The sequence below is a fragment of the Pseudochaenichthys georgianus genome, chromosome 11 (assembly GCF_902827115.2).
Source record: "Pseudochaenichthys georgianus chromosome 11, fPseGeo1.2, whole genome shotgun sequence".
In the NCBI taxonomy this organism is placed as follows: Eukaryota; Metazoa; Chordata; class Actinopteri; order Perciformes; family Channichthyidae; genus Pseudochaenichthys; species Pseudochaenichthys georgianus.
Window position 1 is genome coordinate 31,972,779 of NC_047513.1, and position 6,000 is coordinate 31,978,778.

Genomic DNA, 6,000 nt, shown 5'->3' on the forward strand with positions numbered 1-6,000 from the left:
GCGACCGGTAACGTGGAATGTTGTTGTTAGCATCTGGTTAACTAGCTATGCTAATGGATATAAAGAGCTGTTTCTACACCAAGGTGGAGGACAGTCCTCTCCTGTCAGACTGAGAGGATCGTATAACCTCAGCTCAGTGAGGTAAGGACTCTCTCAGTGTTTAGATAGTTAACTTTAGTGTAAGTTATCCCAGTGGGTCTCAAACGGTTTGGTCACCATTTATGTAAACAAGTATTTGCGAGGAACACATTTATATGATCATTAGCCTATAGTTATTAAAAAAATAAGAGAATAAATGAAATACTATAGGACAGTAACACAAGAATACAGTTTAAAAGGGGAGTGATTAGTAAAATATCCATAAAGAAAAAGTAAATCTGTGTACAGTTCTGTTTCATATGGATGCTGAGAGATAGGCTATCCATAGATCTCTTCATGTTGCTCTCAAAGTGCACCAGATTGATGCATTTAACTTCAATATTTAAAAAATAATCTTCCCGGGGGAGCATGCCCCCAGACCCCCCTAGAGGAGGTTAGGTCCACCCCCACCTAAAACATGTTCACATGGATAGAATACTAAATACATTTGCACACTTTTTATATGGTGGCCTATGTCCATATGTTTCTGTTTTGGTGGTCGTGCCACAACCTTGCATGCATGCACAGGTCACAGGTGCGCTAGAAAATAGCACTCCACCCTGCAATGTGTGTGAAAGAATAGACTTTAAACTTTTTTGAAATTGAAGTTGCGTTGGTGTTTGTGTGTTGGTTGTTGACGGCAGTGTGTGCCCTCCCTTGATAAATGATTTGTTTCGATTTGTTCTAGAGCCGACCCTGGGCCTGTGTCATGGCTTGGCTCTCAGCCACAACAAACGCGCGACAGAAAACGAGGGCGTGAATAGAAAGAGTTTATTCACTGCTGCTGAAGGACACAATCAGGCGAAACAAACGACGAAACAAGAGGTCAGCTGGTCGTGGCTGCTCTTCACATTGCGTCCTCCTGCCAGAGAGAGAGAGAGAGAGAGAGAGAGAGAGAGAGAGAGAGAGAGAGAGAGAGAGAGAGAGAGATCCGGCCCGGTCCTTTATCCGGCTAACTCCAGCCGCCAGGTGTCCTCAATCCCAGTTGATAGACCAAAGGGAAAACCTTAACGGAACATACACACACCAGAGATAACACCCCTTAAAGTCGGTGTCCCCAGGACCACCGGCACACCAACCCTGACAAAACAAAAAAAACACCAGTAATGAACAACAAAAATACAAGACATAAGGCACCCCACTTCCAACAAAACCAACAATTGCAACATACAACCCTCACACTGCCAAGCGCTCCTCCCACACCCAGCCACATCTTTAGCAACACAGATAAACAACATGAGAAGAAAGACTTTAAAAGGATGGGCAGAGCGAGAACGATTTATCAAACAGTATGACAGACAATACATTACCGTCACGGCCCATGTTTCCTCAGTTGTAGCAGTTAGTTTCACTGGCTTTACCAGTCTCCTGCCGCATCCGCTCCACTGCAATTTCCTTTTCAAACTCCATCTCATTTTGTCATGACTCAGCTGCAACAATAACAACTCCTTCTGCTGCTCAAAGGACAGCGAACTAGCCTGCAACAGTGGTTTCAACAACACCCCTCCTTTCTCTGCCGGAGACACTCCCGTTTCACCTAATGCCGACACAATAGCGTATTTTATAGTGCTTTTTAGCCTCTTATCGCCGACGATTTCCACCGAGAAATGTTCAGCAATAACGAGCAGCTGCTCCATTGAGAAATTGCCAAGGGCTTCCTGAGACGGAGCCCTGATAAATGCGTCTACATCCGCCATACTACCACACAACACTGGAGCTTACACTGAGACGAAAGCAAAAATACATGATTGGAGTTCCCCCACTAACTATGAGACCCGCTAACTAATCTCCTCCCTCGTCTTCATGTAGTTACTTGCGGCGGGTACTTATGCACTGGAGACCGCTGGCCCAGCAAAGCGACTAGCTAGCAACAATACTGCGACCACGGCCATGCCCCCAAGCCAAGGCTTCAGCCACTTTCACCACAACATTAAACACCCCGCCCAACGATCCCAAGGGAACCGTCGCTAAAACATACCAGGGGAAACTCCGCACAAATAATGAACTAACTCCCAACACAAGCTTAGCTTAGCGGAATGGACGAGCCCCCAGCTGGCATGGCTCTCAGCCACAACAAGCGCGCGACAGAAAACGAGGGCGTGAATAGAAAAATAGTTTATCCACTGCTGCTGAAGGACACAATCAGGCGAAACAAACGACGAAACAAGAGGTCAGCTGGTCGTGGCTGCTCTTCGCGTTGCGTCCTCCTGCCAGAGAGAGAGAGAGAGAGCGAGATCCGGCCCGGTCCTTTATCCGGCTAACTCCAGCCGCCAGGTGTCCTCAATCCCAGCTGATAGACCAAAGGGAAAACCTTAAAGGGACATACACACACCAGAGATAACAAGAAATAACTCAACAGTAGGTGGCGATATATGCTCCAAGTGGAAGCGATTCGCCATTAAAGAGAAGAAGAAGAAAGAAGAAGAAGAAGAAGAAGAAGAAGAAGAAGAAGAAGAAGAAGAAGAAGAAGAAGAAGAAGAAGAAGAAGAAGAAGAAGAAGAAGAAGAAGAAGAAGAAAGAGATAAGAAGGCAGGGTTCGTCACACCTGCAAGAGTCTACTTGTGAAAAGCACTGCTTGTATAACTTTACACGTTAGGGCCATGTAGCTAATAAGTAGCATATCATAAATACAACATCAGAAAGTATTTATCGAACGCACACAGGCAGCTGTGTTTAGACCCAGTTTGACGGTAACGGATGTATCCTGGTTTAATTGATCTGGCCTCATTGCTGTGATGTGTAATATACGTGGATTTAATAGTACCGCATAGTTTAGCAAAGTGATCGATCTCCCAGCTAACGCTGTCTGTGTAGTATTTTGCAACGTAACGCCCCAAACAGCGACCGTCTGTTAAACGCTATCGATTCAAACGGCAGAGTTTTATTAACATTTTGTTTCAAGCTCTCGTCCTTAGTAAAAACAAAACTAATGGAAGGGGAAATGCTCCCAGGGGAAGCTGATCCACCTTCAGGTGCTGGGACAGCTCGGTCTCTCTCATTTCATTTCAAACCTTTATTTATACAGATAATTGATCTCTTTTTCAAGGGAGACCTGCTCAAGTAGTTCCACATGAAACATAAAAGCATAAACAGAACAACAAAAGGACATCATACAGCATCATTTACATAGTTATCCACATACAGGTACCAATAGCTTCCGATTGAGTAGCATCCAACCGAGCTTTAAAAACATTTAGTGGCACCAGATTGTTCAGTTTCCATTTAATTTGCAGACTATTCCAAGACAGAGGAGCTGCGCATCTAAAAGCTGTCTTCCCTAAGACAGTCCTAGCAACATTTAATAAAACCACTGCATTCGATCTCAGGCAGTAGCCACTTACAATTCTCCGTGAGATCAGGGAGCAGATATAAGATGGAAGTTTCCCTAACATGGCTTTGTATATAAAAATGTACCAGTGACTGAGCCTCCGTACAGTTAGTGAAGGCAAACCAGCCCTTGCATACAGGGTACAGTGATGGGCTAATGCTTTACAGTTTGTCACAAATCGTAGTGCACTGTGATACGCAGCATCTAACTTGACCAGGCAATTGGCAGGTGCATTCATATAGACCAGATCCCCAGAGTCCAGCACAGGTAAAAAGGTCACAGAGCCTTTTCCTGGCCTCAAGCGAGAAACAGGACTTGTTCTGCAGCGGTGTGAGCCGCGGTCTGTGAACGCCGCTCCGCAGTTTAATGCAGGGCCGTAGCTACGTTTTTAACGGGCCTAAAATTATATCTAAAATGATTCACTTTTAATTAATGTAATGCTTGAGAAGCTTGTGGACATAGTGTAGGTTTGTTTCTACAAGTACAGTTTTAGGGAAACAAAAGTTAGGGGGGCAGCTGGGGGGGCAAGGCTTTACAGTGGGGGGGGGCAGCTGCCCCCCTTGCCCCCCCATAGATCCGCCCCTGATACAGAGATATCGAAATACCGTTTCCCACATCCCGAATATAAAAATAGAAATATGTATAAAATATGTATATCCTATATATACACAATCAACAAACACATTTATACATTATGCACACATTCAGATTACAAAAAAACACAACAATCAATATACAAAATAACAGTCACTTCAATATCTTTGGGAAGGTACATTAGTGCAAATATCATGAATGCTTTTGCTGGGTTATTGCCTTTTACGTTGAAAAAACTCCGGAGAAACACATGAAATAAAACTAAAGCTACCGTGGCGAACAGTGAAAGTAAAGAGTGAACAGTGAGATTGCTGCAGCCTTCAGAAAGTCAAGCAGTAAATCAAAGAGACATCACAGTATACCAAACAACACGGCTTGATTGACAGGTGACCTCTGGGAGGTGCGGTGCAGAAACGCCACGGCAAGATGCTAATCAGGATTAGCACATGGAGGCAAGATAAAAGAATGGAGGTGTGGAGGCGACCCAGAATGACCCACACGCTCCACCAACAATCATAAATAAATCATAAAAGGTTATTTTAATTGGGGATTTTCATATTTTAAAAACGTCTAATTGCATTACGTGTTGCACGCTCTACTTCTGCAATGATATGTTTATCTGATTCATTGAATAAGACATAAAGGGCCAAACACTAGTTAATCAAATCAAATAATACACATCCAGGGTAAATAAATAAGCAGCAGCATCTAAAATAATTAAGCGAACATATTAAAGTATTGAGTAAAAATAAAATATATTATATTGCACATAACTAATGGTATTGTACAGCATTTGTCATATATTGCAATATATGTGGATGGGAATCTTGCTTTTGTCATTACAGCATTTGAAGTGGATTATATAATTTGTTTATGGTGGACATGGAGTTTGATTTATTAGTGATTTGAACCTCAATGACCAATCCAGCCCACCAGCTAAACACAACACACACTATGAACTATATCAAAAAGCATATTCTCTCTTGTGAAACTGTTAGTGCTGGGTCACACGGGTTAAACAGTGCCGAGTTCATCTCTGCTCCATATGACCCGTTCTTTAATGTTGACCATTAGTAAAGTGGTCAGCTAGGGTTTGTCTGGAGTTTTGTTTTGAGTGCTTTTGGGCAGATGTGTGGGTGGCACATCGCTTAGCTTATGTATCAAAAGGTTGAAAAGCCATGAGGTTATTTCAGTGTAAATAGATGGTGTTTATGTTGATTAGGAAACTAGTGCTTTTATACCAAGAAAATAAAAATCTATGTGGGAAGCATTTCTGTTCGTGAAGCGCTTCGCTTTAACGTCAGTAAGTATATCGACGAAACATGAATTCAATGTAGGCATCAACATGGTATCCGAAAAACAACGTCAGCTGCATTTTCTCTGTCAAAGTCAACTTCATTGTTAATCTCAAAATACGTTTGTACACAGAAAGATCAAAATACTGTTTCCCACAGTCCCGAGGTATAACAAAACTCACTCATTAAAATGCAAGAACACTCAATAGTTACAAAAAACCACAAAATAACCGTTTACTTCAAGTAAGAAGGATATATATATATATGTATATATTGTAGGAATATGTGAGTACTTTTGTCGGCTCTCTTTAATACGTATGGTACACTTAGCATGTCTCAGTTCAAGTGCATTTGTGTTGTTAAATGTGCCTATTGAATACAATAAATCATAAATATATATAGACAACGTTTCCTAAAGAATGCAATTTAAAAATTATCAAAATACATATATTCTTAAATATAGTTCTTTTAAAGCTGCATTGCATATTTGTTTTTTTATGTTTTCCACATTGGGGCAGCACAGTTAGTCGTAAACAGAACAGCGACATTTTATAACTTTGTCAAATGGATAAAGAAAACACATTTCCCAGCTTTGTTTCTCAACAGGTTTGTTTAAGACTGTTAAAGGAAGTTCATAAGAGCGCG